At 44.1% G+C, this 20,583-nt stretch overlaps 1 protein-coding gene across 1 annotated transcript in view; it reads left to right on the top strand.

Moving 5' to 3' along the window:
* Nucleotides 1–2,332: 2,332 nt before the first annotated feature.
* The window catches only part of AMER3 (APC membrane recruitment protein 3), a 116,064-nt gene continuing 97,813 nt past the window's right edge, over nt 2,333–20,583 (top strand). Inside the window, exon 1 of the mRNA XM_038748121.1 lies at nt 2,333–2,427. The gene's annotated coding sequence lies outside the window, so the exon portion shown is untranslated. The remainder of the gene's footprint in view (nt 2,428–20,583) is intronic.

The following is a 20,583-nucleotide window of genomic DNA, read 5'->3' as shown; positions in this document are numbered from 1 at the left end:
TCTCCCCATGTTTCAAGCCTTATTGAGATCACGGGTCATCCATAAATTTCTCTCTGACTAATCATTTCTTCTCTTCCCACCCTATTTTCCCTCCCTACTACTTTACCCAGGCATTTGAGTCAGTACCTCCTAAGCATTTACCCCCTGCCCCCTCATACTGGTTGCTTCCCTTACTTTTAATTTATATTACTCTGTCTCCCCGACTAGACTGTCATCTCAGTGAGGCCAGCATTCCTGTCCACTTTCCCAAGTCATTAGAACAGTGATGTATACATTGTAATCACACAATAAATATCATTGATTGATTGACCATTGCCTTCCAGGGATTGTCTGTTAAGTCCTGAAATACCTGAATGACAGGGCTTGCAAATTTATACTTAATCTATTTTGACCAATAAAGTCAGAATCATAAGATAAATAACTAGTGCCTGGATACATGATTGACACAACCTCTTCATGTCTCGGTTTCTTCACCTGTAAATTGGGGCTAACAATACAGGTTTTAATGCATATAAAAATCCTCAGAGATATGCTGAAAAAGCAAACAATCAGTCAATCCATTAATGATATTTATTGAGCATTTGCTGCATGCAGAGCACTGTACTAAGCACTTGGGACAGCATAGTACAGTAAAGTTGGTAGACATGATAATTTATAAATTATATATTACAAATTATTTATTTACGTTAATGTCTTTCTTCCCCTCTAGACTGTAATCTTGTCATGGGCCGGGAATGTGTCTACCAACTCTGTTGCATTGTACTCTCACAGAACTCTGCACACAGTAAGTGCTCAGTAAGTACCATTGATGAAGATGAGCCCTGCCCATAAGGAGCTTATAGGCTATAAGGGAATACAGATACTAAAATAAATTACAGATAGGGGAGAAGACAGACATTAAAATAAATTACAGATAGGGGAGATGGGAGATTATAAGGATAGTTCATAGATGTGTGGGGCTGGAGGTGAGGTGAATATCAAGTGCAAAAAGGGTACAAATCCAAGTGCATAGGCAACGAGAAGGGAGTGTGAATAAAAGAGATGATAATAGGAGAGGACAGGGTGGGGAAATGATTGGTTAGTCAGGGAAATCCACTTAGAGGAGATGTGATTTTAATAGGGCTTTGAAGGTGGGCTGTCGAATATGAAGGGGGAGGGAGTACCAGGGCAGAGGATGTGGGCAAGGGGTTGGCAGTAAGTTCTTGAAGGAAGGGTTATAGATGAAACCAAGTGTTTTACTCTTAGAGTGGAGATATTATTGCAGTCCAGGAAGCAGATCAGTAATTGGGAAGCAGGAGACTGAACTCTCTCCCCAAATCAGCCAGGGCCTTGCTATGTTACTGTGGTACCTGTGATTTTTTTTTTAATCAAAGGAAATGAAGATGACAATACCTTGTCTCTAGCTAATTTATGAGATGTATAGTGCCCTGAACATAGCAGAGGCTCAATAAATACCAGTAATGGTGGGAAGATGATCTACAGAGTAATTGCTAACCAAATCTATGCTTCAGTTGGTTTGATGTTTCTCTGTAATTTATATGAATATTGCAGTAATTTTTCATTTAGATATTTCAACATGGAGGGCAGGGGCCATGTCTTGTTTTGGTACATGTCCCAAACATTAAATACACTGTCTTGTGTAAAGTAGGCAGTCGTTACCACTGTTGCTTGATATTCCCTTTTTCCTCCTGAATCTGCTTGTGAGGTCATGTTATGTTCTGTGGTATTTGAGGCTGATATTTTCCTTGCTGGACAAGTGAGTGGTGAAATAGATCTTAAAGCAAGGAAATATTTATTCACTCTAACATAAATATTCAAGGAGAAGAAAGGAAAACAAAGGAAAATCTTGGTAGCCTTTGTTCTTACTTCGGGAATAGTGTTCCTATTATCCTCCTGGATAGAAGCCGGCCTTTGAGATGTGGCACTTGTCATTTCATTATGGTTTTATTCAGCCAGGCTCTTTAAAGACTGCCGATTTAGTTCAGTCATCTGAATACACGTTGAACAGTGATGCACTTTGTTAACATGGTGCTTGTCCTGTCGCCTGCTGACTGAACGGCAGAAGGCACGTTTTTCTTGCGGGTAAAAGGTAAATCTACAGAGAAGCCAGCATGCGGAATGCAATTCCTCTATTTTCTCAGTTTTCTGTTGGTATTTATTTGGTCCCAAACAGATGGAGGAGATAAGTTGAGACAGCTGAGGTTGGAAAGCTACAAGGTAGTAGCAGAGGGGAGGGGCAGTGGGAAGAGGGAGGTGGGGAAAGAGAAAGAAAAGGAGGAAGAGACGGGAGGAGAACAACAACAGACACCGGCAGCTCCTTTGGGGGTCTTATAAACCACCCAAGAAGCCTGTAGGTAAGAAGTTTCGACCCCAGCACCACGGCTGTATTCGGAAGAAAGAACATTTCTGCAGAATGTCTCGACAATGGTGAGTTGAGTCTTTTTTTATGGACTTGGTGCTAAGGAATTTCCTTTCATCCTTTCCTCTGCTGGTGCGTTCATTACCTAGACGATCAGGGCACGTAGAAAAATTTACTTCTTCTCGAATGGCACCCTCTTTCCCCCCCACCGCATTCGCGCCCCCCGCCTCTATTTCTCCATTCTCTCGGGTGTCTATGCAGGCTCATTTTGCAGCAAAGCCAGCTCCCAGCTTTAACTCTTTGCTAGCTGGCACAACAGGCTGCCGTTACCCTCTCTGGTTATCTCTCCGGCCCCGAGAGACGGTCTGCATTTAACCGGTCACCCCTCAGCCCTGAACTTTGACCCCCCCTTCCTTCCCAGGGCGTTCCCCCTGAAAGCTTCAGCCCCGGTCTCTCTCCTTCGGCCCCAGATATGCAGGGGGAAGGGGACCAGGCGGGGAAAATGAAGCCACCCTTCCCAGCCTAGGGTCTCTTCCCTCCTAAGGTATGCTTCCCCCTCCCACATTCCTGAGCTCTGATCTTCTCCCTCTGGCTCAGGCCCGGGAGGGGAAGGTGGGAGTGTTGTGGGCGGGAGCTATCCGGCGTGCTGAACGCCCCGCTTGGCCTTGCAGGCCACCCCGGGAGGCTGAAACCAGAGGTCCATCTTGCACGTGTGTGAGTGGGTAGATATTTATTTGCTTTTGCATTAATTGTATTCCTGGAGCGCTTACCGTGGGCAAAGCGCTGTACTGAGCGCTTGGGAAGATTCAGAAGGAAAAAGGGAATATCAACCAACAATAATAATAATAATGATGGCGCTTTATTAAGTGCTTACTATGTGCAAAGCACTATTCTAAGCGCTGTGGAGGTTACAAGGTGATCAGGTTGTCTCACGGGGGGCTCACAGTCAATCCCCATTTTATAGATGAGGCAACTGAGGTACAGAGAAGTTAAGTGACTTGCCCAAAGTCACACAGCTGACAATTGGTGGAGCCGGGATTTGAACCCCTGACCTCTGACTCCAAAGCCCGTGCTTTTTCCACTGAGCCTCTCTTCTTCTCTAATAAAGTATTAAAGACTGACTACTTTACACAAGACGTTGTATTCAGTGTTTGGGGCATATACCGGAACAAGACATGGTCCCTGCCCTCCAGGTTGAAATATCTCAATGAAAAATTACTGCAATACAATAGAGAATAGCAAACGCATTCCCTCGCCCACAACGAGCTCACAGTCTCGAGGGGGAGAGTGGGTGAGTGTACGTGTGTGCATGGGTTTGTGTGTGCATGATGGGCGGGTGTGCATGCTTTGTTTTGTCATCTGTCTCCCCCCTTCTAGACCCTTGAGCCCGTTGTTGGGTAGGGACCGTCTCGATTTGTTGCCGATTTGTACTTCCCAAGCGCTTAGTACAGTGCTCTGCACCTAATAAGCGCTCAATAAATACGATTGACTTAGTGAGTGTGTGTGTGTGTGTGTGTGTGTGTGTGTGTGTGTGCATGCGCGCACCCCCCATCCCGCCACTTGCCAAAGAGCTGGTCTGGGGTCTCCTACGAGCAGCCGCCTCCCCCGGCCCACAGGGCTACAGAGCTGTGAGTATCCAGGCTTTCATGTTGCTCCCGGACCCTGCGAGCCACCGGGAGAAACGTTCAGTGAACGGCGTCGGGCTCATTTAGGAACCAGGACCCTTCTCCCAGTGTCCCTCAAACCTCGAGGCAAATCCCTCCAAGAGGAAGCCTTCTTCCCCGTCTTCCCCCTCCTCCCCCACAAAAAGAAGATCCCGGGAGGTAAGGGACAAGGGAAGGAAGTCACGGATACAGTGTTCCAGGAAATTAAGGTATTAAAGCTTCTGTGACCACCAGCCACAATGAGGATGAAACAAGTGTTCCAGACGTTCCCTAGAATGGGCAGAGTTGTATCTGAAGTCACTGTGATAGGCCTGTGCTCTATAGGGTTCATTCAGAACCTCAGGTTCTGATTCTGTGCAGAACCATGGCCCGTGCCCCCCCCCCCCAAAAAAAAGACTATCTTTTGTTTTCAGTGTAAGGAAAAGCTATGTATATCTCTTTACGAAATAAGCATATTTTAGTTCCTGCAGACTACATGAACCACTAGCTAAGAGGGGATCTCATTGCTGAATTACCTATAACCTGCTTGGTAATCTCTTTTCTTGGAATTTGTATCCCCCTTTCCCTGACACCAAAAACAAAAAACCAACAACGAAAAATAAAAACCCCGAAACATGACTTATTGTTTTAGTTAATGGATGAGCAGGTTTATGAGTTATTATTTAGATAGAGCTTTTGTTTGGAAATGGAACCCCCTCTCTGAGAAGATGGTACATTCTGCCTTATGCTCTCTGTTAAGTCTCTTCAGTTTTTTCTAGGTTTTATTGATGGTGTTCAATGCCTATTTTTTCATCAAAGGAACATTTATATTTTAAAAAAAGAAAACCGTAATTCATCGAGGAAAATCTGTATTGAAAACAGATTTGGTTGTATTTTTGTTGGGTGAATCAAGCTAATTTGCAGCTTTATTTGTATTAATCTTTCTCAGAATCTACATTGTACTGAATCAATTGGTCAAGGCCTTTAAACTAGTCAGGCTGAATAATAGAGTTTTGAAGTCTCAGGATCTCTGAAATTCAGCAACCTGTGTAGCATAAAGCCTAATATTTACAGTCCCCACCTGGTGGCATTTTCTTTTCTCAGTTTCCTGTATGGTAGGTATGCCTAGAGGGGTATTGCTATAAGATTTAGGTACAGCGGGATTAATAATGACTTTTAAAGTATAACCGTGATTGGTCCACAAGTATTACTTCAACAATGTCAGTCAGTTGATCGTATTTACTGAGCACTTATTGTGTGCAGTGCATGGTACTAAGCACTTGGGAAAGTGCAATGTAATAATAAACAGGCACATTCCCTGCCTGCAATAAACTTACAGTCTAGAGGGGGAGACAGGTGTTAATATAAATAAACAATTATAATAACATAAATGTAATGTTAATACCAGGTCTTTAGGTAGATAAATATGTTCCAAATGCTAATAAAAACATCACCAAATGGAAATATGTATTATATATGATACATTAATTCGCAAAACACTGAAATAAGTACAGCAAACCTTATTCACCCTCACAAGTCAACCATAAAGTCGGGATGGAACAAGTGCTATTGCCCCTGTTACACTGATGAGGAAAATGAGGCTCAGGTAAATAACACCTTTCACATGTTAACATAATATCTTTATCTATAATTCATTCATTCATTCAATTGTATTTATTGAGTGCTTACTGTTTGTAGAGCACTGTACTAAGCGCTTGGGAAGTACAAATTGGCAACATATAGTACAAGTTGGCAACATATAATCTCATTCATCACCCACAATCCCATTTTCCAGGTGGAGAAACTGAAGTGTAGACTGTGAAGTAAGTTGTCTGTAGTTACATAGGAAGGTAGTGAAAGAACCAGAGATGGCCCACTCTGCTTGTTAGCCGGGCTCAGAACAACAGATTAAGCTGTTCCTTGTTCATTGAAAGTTTGACACCAGTGAGCAGAGGGGACAGGGGTGAGTGAGCTGGCTGTTTCTGCTTGGGAGAATATAACATTTGGGTGGTACTAGGCCACAAGAAGCAGCACAGACCTGGGCATGAGAGGACCTGGGTTTTAATCTTGGCTCTACAACTTACCTATTGTGGCTTTTGGCAAGTCATTTAACTTCTCTGTGACTCAGTTCCCTCCTATGTAAAATGTAATTCAATACCTTTTCACTCTCCTATTTTGACTGTGTGGGACAGGGACTTGTCCAAACTGATTATCTTATACCCACCCAGGCACTTAGTACTATGCTTGGCACATAGTAAGTGCTTAACAAATATCACAGTTTTTATTGTTATTGTTATTATTATTAGTAGTAGTAGTATTACAGATTTGAATCTGTGGAATTGAGATCATTGTAGTTGATTAAAGTCTTTAGAAATCTTTTTCTTTGCTCACTTTTTCCAACTCCGAAGATTGTGAGATGCTCCCCATAGTTCTCAAGAATTTATGATTAAGAAACATATACGAATCATATTATTTCTGAAAAGACAAATTCTACCCTTCTGAGAACAATTCCTTTCTCAGACCTTATCAACATTAGTGCAGTGAATGAGGTGATATGAAGGGAAAGATAAATGGATAGATGGGTCAATGGATGATAGAACTGTGAGGTCTTTGGTCTAAAAGGAAGTATTTCTTATTGCAAAAGGCATACTGAACAGCTCATTTAAATATCTCTATGCTTCTAGAATATTTAACAAATGGATTCCAAGGTGCATAGATCTAAATCATTTCAACTACCACAGGCAGATGTTTGCCCTTGGCCTGAAAGGTGATCAACATTTCTCAGGTAGCAAAAAAGAAAAGTGAGTTTGGGCTAAAGATTAATGACATATTCTCTGCATTATAATCCACTTAGCTCAACATGGGTATTTAGGCTGAATCAGTGGAATTTTCTCAGAATTCCAAGGCTAACACATGGTGGAAAATAGCACAGCATTACAAATGTTGTTAAAATGCTCAGCGTTCTTGCTATTTTGCTATCTTATGGACCACTGCTGTCTGAATCTTTGTTTCTGCCAGAAGGGAGTTGGTACTATTAATCCACTTCTCCCTACAGAGGCTGACATCTGTATGGTACAAAACCATCAGCCATCAGAAAAAGAAGATTACTCAGCAAATGGTTAGATTTTTTTTCCAGAGTTTCTAACTGCCATTTGTAGGACTTTCACAGACATGATATTGACTGTGTGACAGGAAGCTCATCCACACCTTCTGTTTAATCAAGGAGTTTACTTGATTGACAGCCGCTTCCCAGGAGTTCACTCCTTGAAATCCTGCTGGCCAAAAATGGAGGGGGCTATGGCTGGAAAAATCTGAACTACTAGTCCTCGCTGATGTCATGGACCTCAGAGGGATGATTATTATTATTATCCATAACAATAATCATATTTATTGAGTGCTTACTGTATGTGAAGCACTATATTAAGCACTTGGGAGAGAACAATATATCATCAAATACATTCCCTGCCCACAATGAGCTTGAAGTCTAGAGGAGGAGACAGACATTAATATAAATAATAAATAAAATACAAATAAATAAATAAATAAATAAAATATAAATAAATACATTGCAGAGGTATACAGTGCAAATGTGTGTGTGTGTGTGTGTGTGTGTGTGTGTGTGTGTGTCCTGTGGGGAAGGGAGACAGTATTAATGAAGGAGCAAGTATGAGCTGCACTGAAGGGAGTCATAGAAGAGGAGAGGAGGGCTCAGTCAGGGAAGGCTTTCTGGAGGAGATGTTCCTTCAATAAGGCTTTGAAGTGGAGGAGAACAATTATCTGTTTGATATGACGAGCGAGGGCATTCCAGGCGAGAGGTAGGATGTGGGTGAGAGGTTGATGGCGAGATAAACAAGATTGATGTACATTGAGAAGGTTAGCATCAGAAGAGTGAAGTGTGAGGGCTGGATTGTAGTAGGAGAGTAGAGAGGTGAGGTAGGAGGGGGCAAGGTTGTTAAGTGCTTTAAAGCCAATGGTAAGGAGCTTTTGCTTGGTGAGGAGTTTTTGCTTGATGCGAAGGTGGATGGACAAACGCTGGAGTTTCTTGAGGAGTAGGGAAACATGGTGTGAACGTTTTTGAAGGAAAATGATTCAGGCAGCAGGATGGAGTATGGACTGGAGTGGAAAGAGACAGGAGGCAAGGAGGTCAGCAAGGAGGCTGATACAATAATCAAGATGGGATAAATGCTTGCATTAGTGTGGTAGCAGTTTGGATGGAGAGGAAGGGACAGATTTTGGCGATGTTGTGAAGGTAAAACTGGCAGTATTTAGCAATGGCTTGAATGTGTGGGTGGAACGTCAGAGAGGAGTCAAGGATTATAGCAAGGTTAAAGGCTTATGAGACAGGAAGGATGGTGGTGCCATCAACAGTGATGGGGAAAGTGAGCAGGAGGACAGGGTTTGAATGGGAAGATAGGAAGTTCAGTTTTAGCCATAATAGGTTTGAGGTGATGGGAGAACATCCAAGTAGTGATATCTTGAAGGCAGATGGAAATGTGAGCCTGCAGAGAGGGAGAGAGATCAGGGATGGAGACGTAGATTTGGATGTCATCAGCGTAGAGGTGATGGTTGAAGCTATGTGAATGAATGAATTTTCCAAGGGAGTAGGTGTAGATGGAGAAAACAAGGGGACCCATAACTGAACCTTGTGGGAAACCCAAAGTTAGGGGGTGGGAGGCAGAAGAGGACCCCGCAATGAGTGGCCAGAGAGATAGGTGGAGAACCAGGAGAGGACAGAATGAGGAAAGCCAAAGTTGGAGAGTTTCCAGGGGAAGGGAGTGGTCGGCAATGTTAAAGGCAGCTGAGAGGTTGAGGAGAATTAGGTTGGAATAGACTAGATTAATAGGTATTGAATATGGCTCCACAAGCACAACCCTCATCTGTGCTAAACCTTCCCCACAGATGTTAGTTTGGCTCTGTATGGATTTGATTTTAAAAGGCTTAAATTTGGGTTAAAATATTTTCTGCTGGAAAAATGTAGGTCCCTTGGTTCAAGCTAAGCAAGTCTCTCTCTAGAAACAGTGATGCCCGCTTATGTGTGTAGTACTTGGAGAGGTGTCGGACTCTATGATGAGAAGATCGTTATGATCATTGTTACCTTTTTCAAACTCGGCATTTTCTATTCATTAGAAGCAATCGATGTCTTGTGCTTCATGTGGCTAATAGAAACCCAATGTGGGAATGCAGCCAAGACTGATCTTTCCCTCTAACAGTTGACAGAGGAATAATAATAATAATAATAATAGTAGTGGTATTTGTTAAGTGCTTACTATGTTAAACACTGGGGTAAATACAAGTTTGTCCCACATGAGGCTTACAGTCTTCATCCCCATTTTAGAGGGTAAATAATAATAATGATGATGATAGTATTTGTTAAACAGTTACTATGTGCCTCAGTTTCCTCATCTGGAAAATGGGGACTAAGACTGTAGGCCCCATGTGGGACAACCTGATTACTTTGTATCCCTCTAGCACTTAGAACAGTGCTTGGCACATAGTAAGTGATTAACAAATGCCATTATTATTATTATTATTATTATTATTATTATTTTTCTCAAGGAATCCTCCCTCACTAATCCCTCATCTCCCCATCATATTTTATGCCCTCTGGTGTCACCTATATACTTTGAGTCCTCATCCTTTAAACATTAAAGTTCCCTCATCTCTTCTATCCACCCAGCCCAAAGTATTTATGTATGTATCTTTAAACTTTGTTGCTTCTCCTACATGTAATTAATTTTAGTGTCTGTCTTCTCCACTATATTGTAAGGTCCTTGAAGGCAGGGATGGTATTTGCTAACTCTATTGTACTTTCTCTCCAGGGTTTAGTATAGTGCTCTTCAAAGAGTGAGCTCTTGATAAAGTCTATTGATTGATTTAAGTGGATGCTTTAATGCTGCAGCTGCTGCTGCTACTACTACTCAGTAATTAAAATGATATTTGTTAAGCGCTTAGCAAATCAGACAGAGTCCCTGTCCCACATGGAACTCAGTCCAAGAGGAATGGAGAACAGGTATTTTTTTTCCTTTCTTTACTGATGAGGAACTGAGGCTCAAAGAGGTTAAATAACTTGCCCCAAATCACACAGCAGGTGGGTGGCAGAGCCAGGTTTAAACCCAGGTCTCCTGATTTCCAGGTGTATCCTCTTTTCACAAGCCCATGCTGCTTCTCTAGGCCAAACTTCTACAGCATCACAGATGACTCAAGGGTTGTAGTTATTCTGCCCAGGAATAACCGTTTTTATCAATAAAGTCCATCTTCTGCACATACATGTACAGGCATGTCTTTGGAAAAGTGGGGGCATTTATTGTTGGAAAATTAGGTTGTGGAGGAGAGATTGGCAGGAGAGGGGAAAGGGAAAGGAACGGACTTGATAAACAGTTCTGTCATTGTTGAGAGAAGGAGGGCAGTTAAGGGTTTAGGGGAGGATGCTTCCAATTCCTGGAGCCCTGGTAAACAATAGCCCAGGGGTTATTGGGACAATCAGTTGATAAGTCAATCAGTTGCATTTATTGAGTATTTATTTATTATGTCTGCTGCACTTTACTAAATGCTTGGAAAAATACAATATAACAGAGTTAGTAGACATGTTCCCTTGCATACCACGAGCTTACAGTCTAGAGGGAAAATCGGACATTAATATAAATGAATTCATTTTTTATATGTTCATAAGTTCATTCATTCATTCAATCGAATTTATTGAGCGCTTACTGTGTGAAGAGCACTGTACTAAGCGCTTGGGAAGTACAAGTTGGCAACATATAGAGATGGCCCCTACCCAACAGCAGGCTCACAGTCAAGAAGGGGGAGACAGACAACCAAACAAAACATATTAACAAAATAAAATAAATAGAAAAAATATGTACAAATAAAATAAATACATAGAGTAATAAATGTGTACAAATATATATACATATATGCAGGTGCTGTGGGAGGGGAAGGAGATAGGGCTGGGGGATAGGGAGGGGGAGGAGGGGGAGAGGAAGTAGGGGGCTCAGTCTGGGAGGGCCTCCTAAGTGTCATGCAGCTGAGGGGGGAGTGAATAAAGGGGGCAAATCCATGTGCAAAGGTGATGCTGAAGAGAGTGAAAGAAGAGGAAATGAGGGCTTAGTTGGGGAAGGCCCCTTGGAGATGTGCTTTTAATAAGGTTTTGAAGGTAGGGAGAGTGATCGTCTGTCCGATATGAAGAAGGATGGAATTCTAGGCCAGAGGCATCATGTGGGTGAGAAGTCAGTGGCGAGACAGGTGAGATTGAGGTACATTGAACAGGTTGGCATTAGAGAAGCAAAGTTCGTGTTCTGGGTTGTAGTAGGAAATCAGGGAGGCAAAGTAGAAAGGGGCAAGGTGAGCAAGTGGTTTAAAGCTGATGGTAAGGAGTTTCCATTTGATGTGGAGGTGATGATGATGATGATATTTGTTAAGCACTTACTATTTGCAAAGCACTGTTCTAAGTGCTAGGGAGGTCACAAGGTGACCAGGTTGTCCCACGGGGGAGCTCACAGTTTTAATCCCCATTTTACAGATGAGGTAACAGAGGCCCAGAGAAGTGAAGTGACATCCAAAGTCACACAGCTGACAGTTGGCAGAGCCAGGATTTGAACCCATGACCTCTGACTCCAAAGCCCGTTCTCTTTCCACTGAGCCACCCTGCAAGCAACCACTGAGGGTTCTTTAGGAATGGGGAAACATGGACTGAACAGGTTTGTAGAAAATGATCCAGGCAGCAGAGTGAAGTATGGACTGGAGAGGGGAGAGACAGGGATAGTACTACTCTGGCACCTGTACTAGTTACTGTTTTTAACCACTAAGGTTTTTGTTTCTGTTGCACAACTCCAGTGTGGTATTTCTTAGGCAATTACTATGTGATGAGCACTATACTAAGTGTTGGGATAGATGAAAGATAATCACATTCTCACATGGGGCTCACAGTCTATTTAGGAGGGAGACTACACTTTTTATCCCCATTTTACACAGAAAATTAAAATGATTTGCCAAACTCAGGCACAGAGAATTGAAATGACTTGCCCAAGGCCACACAGCAAGCAGTTGGCAGAGCCGGGATTAGAACCCAGGTCCTCTGACTCCCAGGTCTATGATTTTTCCACTAGACCACATCATTTCTCCACTGAAGCAGAACTTGTTTCCTCAAGTTAACTCTATTGAGTTAAGGAGGAAAAAAAATGCTCCTCTGACTTGGTCTCAAGTCATGAGTTATACAGAAAATAGAACAATCCTGCACTCCATGAGAGCAATTGTAAATGTCTCCCAGGAACAGTCTGAGAAATTTAACAATTAACCTTTGATCGTCAGCAGATGACAGCCCACCCAGGTGGCAGGAAACCCTCACCCTTTGATGGGACAATTTTAGAAACAGGATACCACCTGGGAGATAGGTGTCTTATTTGGCTTTCTAGCTAACACTCAAGTTATAAACATCAGTAATTAAATTAAAAACAAATGGACCAGAAATGTGCTTCAGAAATCTAGCATGCTCTGATGGAATAGAAACAAAATAATAAAACCACCCATAAGTCAAAACCTAAATAGAACAAAAAAAACCCACCGACTCATTGATTTCTAAAAAAACATGTATAAGAACCAGAATGATAGTAAAATGTGGATTAAATGAACAGAATATAAGAAACAGCATTGCATAGTACAAACTGACCAGGACTGGGAATCAGTACATTTGGATTTGAATCCTGGCTCCACACTTGCCTGTTGTGTAACCTTGGGTAAATCACTTAATATTTAGTGCCTCAGTTTCCTCATCCGTAAAATGTGAGCCCCATGTGAGGCAGGGATTTGGTCTGACCTGATTGACATGAATCTTTAGAGAAGCAGCTTGGCTCAGTGGAAAGAGCACAAGTTTGGGAGTCAGAGGTCATGGATTCTAATCCTGACTTCACCACTTATCAGCTGTGTGACTTTGGGCAAGTCACTTAACTTCTCTGTGCCTCAGTTACCTCGTCTGCAAAATGGGGATAAAGACTGTGAGCCCCACGTGCGACAACCTGATTACCTTGTATCTACCCCAGTGCTTAGAGCAGTACCTCACATAGTAAGCACTTAACAAATATCATCATTATTATTACCCCCATGCTTAGTACAGTACTTAACAAATATCATTTTGATTTTCATTATTATTCTCTTTGCCTCAGTTTCCTCATCTGTAAAATTAATTCATTCATTCAATCATATTTATTGAGCACTTACTGTATGCAGAGCACTGTACTAAGCGCTTGGTAAGTACAAGTTGGTAACATATATAGACGGTCCCTACCCAATAGCAGGCTCACAGTCTAGAAGGGGGAGACAGACAACAAAACAACAGATATTAACAAAATAAAATAAATAGAATAGTAAATATGTACAAGTAAAATAAATAGAGCAATAAATCTGTACAGACATATATACACGTGCTGTGGGGAGGGGAAGAAGATAGGGCAGAGGGAGGGGGAGGGGAATGAGGGGGAGAGGAAGGAGGGGGCTCAGTCTGGGAAGGCCTCCTGGAGGAGGTGAGCTCTCAGTAGGACTTTGAAGGAAGAGAGCTACCTTGGCATATGTGCAGAGGGAGGGCATTCCAGGCCAGGAGGAGGACATGGACCAGGGGTCGACAGCGGGACAGGTGAGACCGAGGCACAGTGAGGAGGTTAGTGGCAGAGGAGTGGAGGGTGCAGGCTGGGCTGTAGAAGGAAAGAAGGGAGGTGAGGTAGGAGAGGGAGAGGTGATGGAGAGCCTTGAAGCTGAGAGTGAGGAGTTTTTGCCTGATGCGCGGGTTGATTGGTAGCCACTGGAGATTTTTGAGGAGGGGCATAACATGCCCAGAGCGTTTCTGCACAAAGATGATCAGGGCAGCAGCATGAAGTATAGATTGAAATGGGGAGACACAGGAGGATGGGAAATCAGAGAGGAGGCTGATGCAGTAATCCAGTCAGGATAGGATGAGAGATTGAACCAGCAGAGTAGCGGTTTGGATGGAGAGGAAAGGGTGGATCTTGGCGATGTTGCGGAGGTGAGACTGGCAGGTTTTGGTGACAGATTGGATGTGAGGGGTGAACAAGAGAGCAGAGTCGAGGATGACACCAAGGCTGTGGGCTTGTGAGACGGGAAGGATGGTAGTGTCGTCAACAGTGATGGGAAAGTCAGGGAGAGGGCAGGGTTTGGGAGAGAAGATAAGGAGTTCAGTCTTGGACATATTGAGTTTTAGATGGCGGGCAGACATCCAGATGGAGATGTCTTGAAGGCAGAAGGAGACATGAGCCTGAAGTTAGGGAGAGAGAGCAGGGGCAGAGATGCAGATTTAGGTGTCATCAGCCTAGAGATGATAGTTGAAGCCATGGGAGTGAATGAGTTCACCAAGGGAGTGAGTGTAGTTAGGGAAAAGAAGGGGTCCAAGAACTGACCCTTGAGGAACCCCTACAGTAAGGGGATGAGAGGGGGAGGAGGAGCCCACAAAAGAGACTGAGAATGAATGGCCGGAGAGATAAGAAGAGAACCAGGAGATGACAGAGTCTGTGAAGCCAAGGTTGAATAGTGTGTTGAGGAAAACGGGGTGGTCCACAGTGTCGAAGGCAGCTGAGAGGTCGAGGAGGATTAGGATAGAGTAGAAGCCGTTGGATTTGGCAAGCAGGAGGTCATTGGTGACCTTTGAGAGGGCAGTTTCGGTGGAATGCAGGGAATGGAAGCCAGATTGGAAGGGGTCGAAGAGAGAGTTGGCATTGAGGAAATCGAGGCAGCAGGTGTAGACGACTCTTTCAGGGAGTTTGGAAAGTAATGGTAAGAGGGAGATAGGGTGATAACTAAAAGAGGAGGTGGGGTCAAGAGAGGGGTTTTTTTAGGATGGGGAGATCGTGGACATGTTTGAAGGCAGAGGGGAAGGAACCAGTGGCGATTGAGCAGTTGAAGATGGAATTTAAGGAGGGGAGGAGGGATGGAACGAGAGATTTCATAAGATGAGAGGGAATGGGGTCAGAAGCACAGGTGGCTGGAGTAGCACTTGAGAAGAGGGAGGAGATCTCAACTGAGGATACTGCTGGGAAGGATGGGAGAGTAGCAGAGAGGGTTGAGAGCTGGGGGGTTGGAGAAGGGGGAGGAGTGACTTTGGGGAGCTCAGACCTGATGGAGTTAATTTTACTAATGAAGTAGGAGGGCAGATCGTTGGGAGTGAGGGCTGGAGGAGGGGGAGGAACAGGGGGCCTGAGAAGGGAGTTAAATTTATGGAAGAGCTGATGGGGATGATGGGCATGGGTGTCAATAAGGGAGAAGAAATAGTTTTGTCTGGCAGAGGAGAGGGCAGAGTTAAGGCAGGAAAGGATAAACTTGAAGTGAACGAGGTTGGGAATGAATATCTGTTCTCCTCCCCCCTTGGGCTGTGAACCCCATTTGAAATACATCATATCTACCCAGGTGTTTTAGGACAGTTCATGGCACAGAGAAAGCCTTAAACTAATACATCAATTGTCTTGTCTTATGCTATCATGTCATCTCTAACCCATAGCGACGCCATGGACACATCTCTTCCAGAGTGCCTCACCTTCATCTGCAATCATTCTGGTAGCATCCCCATAGAGTGTTCTTGGTAAAAATACGTAAGTGGTTTACCATTGCCTCCTTCCGTGCAGTAAACTTGAGTCTCCACCCTCGACTCTCTCCCAGGCCGCTGCTGCCCAGTGCAGGTGAGCTTTGGCTTGTAGCAGATTGCTTTCCACTCGCTAGCCACTGCGCAAGCTAGGAATGGAATGGATATTCATTCATTCATTCATTCAATCATATTTATTGAGCGCTTACTGTGTGCAGAGCACTGTACTAAGCACTTGGGAAGTACAAGTTGGCAACATATATGCCTATTCTGGACTCTCCCTCCCATAGTCGAGGCTGGTAGAGTACTGGAAACTCCCCATATGTGACCCTGGGCGGGGAATACCCCAATTACTAGTTATAAAAATTTCACTGTGCTCTCTAGAGAATTGGAAGTGCATTGCATATATAAGTTGTCCTACAAACTTCAAGAAGGCACCACTGAAGGTGAAAGTGACCCAAATGTGCCAACATGATTAAGAAGTCCAGTTAGTGACCCCAGGTCCTGGCTAGATTGTGTACGCAAAAAAGAAAAGGGTGACACTTGTTGCATTGCCATGTTTGTTGCCTGCAGTACCTGGGACTACTTTGGTTAACTCCTTTCACAAGGCACGTTTTTTCTAATGAATCCTCATAACATACCCTAAGAGAATTTAGATGTATTTGTGTATGTTTTATAATCAGTGACATTTATTGAGCACTTATTGTATGCAGAACACTCTACTGAGTACTTGGGAGGATACGGTACATACAATACACATAACCTCTGCCCACAGGGAGCTTATAATCTTGTTGGGGAGAAAGGTAGTAGAGTAAATTACAGCTAGGGGGAATGGCAGAGTATAAGGGTACATACACACATAAGTGCTGAGGGGCTGGAGGTGGGCTGAATATCAAAGTGCTTTTAAGGGATACAGACCCAGGGGCATAGGTGATACAGAAGGGAGAATTAATAGGGTGGGGAAATGAATGGTTAGTTAGGGAAGTCTTCTTGGAGAACATATGAAATTAATAGGCTTTTGAAGATGGGGAGAGTGGTGGTCTGAGTGTATGAAGGGGAAGGAAGTTCCAGGTCAGAGGACAAGGGGTTGGCAGCAAGACAGATGAGATACTAGGAGGATTGCAGAACTAGTATATATTTGAAGAAACTGAGGCACAGTCACAACCCGGCATTTTTTCAATTTATTGAGCTTAAAAGTCAATTCATCCTACTTCTATTTTCTCTCTTCATCATCATCAATCGTATTTATTGAGCGCTTACTATGTGCAAAGCACTGTACTAAGCACTTGGGAAGTACAAATTGGCAACATATAGAGACAGTCCCTACCCAACAGTGGGCTCACAGTCTCAAAGGGGGAGACAGAGAACAAAACCAAACATACTAACAAAGTAAAATAAATAGAATAGATATGTACAAGTAAAATAAATAAATAAATAGAGTAATAAATATGTACAAACATATATACATATATACAGGTGCTGTGGGGAAGGGAAGGAGGTGAGAAGGGGGGGATGGAGAGGGGGACGAGGGGGAGAGGAAGGAAGGTGCTCAGTCTGGGAAGGCCTCCTGGAGGAGGTGAGCTCTCAATAGGGCCTTGAAGGGAGGAAGAGAGCTAGCTTGGCGGATGGGCAGAGGGAGGGCATTCCAGGCCCGGGGGATGACGTGGGCCGGGGGTCGATGGCGGGACAGGTGAGAACGAGGTACAGTGAGGAGATTAGCGGCGGAGGAGCGGAGGGTGTGGGGTGGGCTGTAGAAGGAGAGAAGGGAGGTGAGGTAGGAGGGGGCGAGGTGATGGAGAGCCTTGAAGCCCAGGGTGAGGAGTTTCTGCCTGATGCGCAGATTGATTGGTAGCCACTGGAGATTTTTGAGGAGGGGAGTGATATGTCCAGAGAGTTTCTGGATAGAGACAATCCGGGCAGCAGCATGAAGTATGGATTGAAGTGGAGAGAGACACGAGGATGGGAGATCAGAGAGAAGGCTGGTGCAGTAGTCCAGACGGGATAGAATGAGAGCTTGAATGAGCAGGGTAGCGGTATGGATGGAGAGGAAAGGGCGGATCTTGGCAATGTTGCGGAGCTGAGACCGGCAGGTTTTGGTGACGGCTTGGATGTGAGAGGTGAATGAGAGAGCAGAGTCGAGAATGACACCAAGGTTGTGGGCTTGTGAGACGGGAAGGATGGTAGTGCCGTCAACAGAGATGGGAAAGTCAGGGAGAGGGCAAGGTTTGGGAGGGAAGACAAGGAGTTCAGTCTTCGACATGTTGAGCTTTAGGTGGCGGGAAGACATCCAGATGGAGATGTCCTGAAGGCAGGAGGAGATGTGAGCCTGGAGAGAGGGGGAGAGAGCAGGGACAGAGATGTAGATCTGGGTGTCATCAGCGTAGAGATGATAGTTGAAGCCGTGGGAGCGAATGAGGTCACCAAGGGAGTGCGTGTAGATCGAGAACAGAAGGGGACCAAGCACTGAACCTTGGGGAACCCACACAGTAAGAGGATGGGAGGGGGAGGAGGAGCCTGCAAAAGAGACTGAGAATGAATGACTGGAGAGGTAAGAGGAGAAGCAGGAGAGGACGGAGTCTGTGAAGCCAAGGTCAGATAGCGTGTTGAGGAGAAGGGGGTGGTCCACAGTGTTGAAGGCAGCTGAGAGGTCGAGGAGGATTAGGACAGAGTAGGAGCCGTTGGATTTGGCAAGCAGGAGGTCATTGGTGACCTTTGAGAGGGCAGTTTCCGTGGAATGTAGGGGACGGAAGCCAGACTGGAGGAGGTCGAGGAGAGAGTTGTTATTGAGAAATTCTAGGCAGCGCGTGTAGACAACTCGTTCAAGGAGTTTGGAAAGGAATGGTAAGAGGGATATTGGCCATGCTTTCACTTTGCCATGCTAATCAACTGGTCAGTGGTATTTATGGAACGCTAATTCTGTGCAGAGCAATGTACTAAGCACTTGGGAGAATACAGTACAACAGAGTTGGTAGACATGTTCCCTGTCCACAAAAAGCTTGGAGTCTAGAGGGCTGTAGAGATGGTTCACATGGCAAATTGAGATGGGAAATGGTAGGGGTAAAGGGTGGGAGTTGAAGCCTGGGGTTGTGCGGATGCATGCTAGGTTCCTGAGGGGATCTGTGATATTGGACATCAGGCGTTGGCTTCACCCTGCTACCTGGTGTTGGACATCAGGTGCTGGCTTCACCCTGCTACCCAGCAGGATTCCTATACTGGCTCCTTGAACTTCCCCTAGAGGGTCTGAAACCTGGGCAGAGATGATGGTACATAGAAGGGACTTGGGGGCCCCAGAAAGTGGATATGAGGCTTGGAAAGGGTCTAGAAACCCAGAAAAGTAGCATGGCCTAGTGGATAGAGCACAGGCCTGTGAGTCAGAAGGACCTGGGTTCTAATCCCGGCTCTGCAACTTGTCTGCTGTGTGGCCTTGGGTAAGTCACTTCACTTCTCTGCATCTCAGTTCCCTCATCTGAAAATGGGGATTAAGACTGTGAGTCCCACATGGGACAGGGACTGTGTCCAACCTCATTACCCCAGTGCTTAGAACAGTTCTTGACACATAGTGCTTAACAAACACTATTATTATTATTAAAAATTAGCAGCAGAAGTAGCCTGGGACCTGGCTCCAGATTGAGCTGTGGATGTGGCTTGCCTCTGGTGGTACTTGTGGCAGGCAGAACTGATTCCCCGGCATGCTTCCCTCGGGCAGAAGTGTTCACTGCCAGTACTTATTGAATGTCCACCAGCCTAAATATGGGCTTCTCCTTGGCATAGAGCAAAGCCAGTAGATTTGGGTGTGACTAGGCTGGGCCGTTTCCACCTGTTTAACACTTTCCCGAGTGTGAGCCCCATGTGGGACAGGAACTGTGTCCAACCTGCTTAGTTTGTATCTACCCCAGCATTTAATACAGTGCCTAGCACATAGTAAGCACTGAAATACCATTAAAAAAAATTCCGATGCTCAGCAGTTTGTCATTGGACCCTGACTGAATATCAATTTCCAATGAGGAAGAACAATAGGCAATCCTTTCTATATCAATGCATGGCTTAGTGGATAGAGCATGGGCACGGGAGTCAGAAGGACCTGGGTTCTAATCTCAGCTCTGCCACATGTCTGCTGTGTGACCCTGGGCAAGTCACTTCAGTTCTCTGTGCTTGTTACCTCATCTGTAAAATGGAGATTAAGAGTGTGAGCCTCTTGTAGGACAGGGACTGTGTCCAACCTGATTAACGTGTACCTACTCCAGCAATTAGAACTGCTTGGCACAAAGTAAGCACTTAGAAAGTACCATAATAATAATAATAATAATAATTATTATTATTATTATTATTGACACAGCAGCTCTTATTGAACCATCACCCAGGCTGTAAACATAAGGTCTAGGCAGTCTGATTTTGAAAGTAAGTCTTCAGGTCACTTTAACCTCTTCCATTACACCATGGAATAATGACCATGGAGTGAGGCCAGATGAAAAGTGACCTTCTGGGCTCCATACCAATGTGTTGCAAAAACATAATAGGTAAAAAAACATTTCTGACATGTCCTAAAGGAAATCAGTCTTGGGAGAAAACACACTCCCTTTTTCAGTCAAGCAAATCAACGATGTCCCCATACTTCACAAAATATTTTTAGTAGAACATCACACTGTTTCCGATGGGCTGAAACTCCCTCCCCATCTCATCTGACAGTCCAGAGCATCTTCACCTTTGAAGATCTCCTAAAATGTCACCTCCTCCAACAAGCTTTTCTCAATTAATTCCTAACACCCCAAATCAGATCAACCCATCAGGCATCTCTAGCACTTACATATTGATTTATTTATATTCTTCTTTGCTAGCTGTATATATAATGTTCTATATATCCTACAATCAGTTTGATTCTACAATTATATTCCTCCTGTTTACCTATTTGTAAGTATTTTTATGTTCATCTCTCTCATTAGAATGTAAACATATTAAGGGCAAGGATATATCTTATTCTAGTGTACTTTCCCAGGCACTTAGTA

Source organism: Tachyglossus aculeatus, chromosome 1 (genome assembly GCF_015852505.1).
Source record: "Tachyglossus aculeatus isolate mTacAcu1 chromosome 1, mTacAcu1.pri, whole genome shotgun sequence".
Taxonomy (NCBI): domain Eukaryota; kingdom Metazoa; phylum Chordata; class Mammalia; order Monotremata; family Tachyglossidae; genus Tachyglossus; species Tachyglossus aculeatus.
The sequence above is the reverse complement of the archived record's forward strand: the minus strand, read 5'-3'. Positions and strand labels throughout refer to the sequence as shown.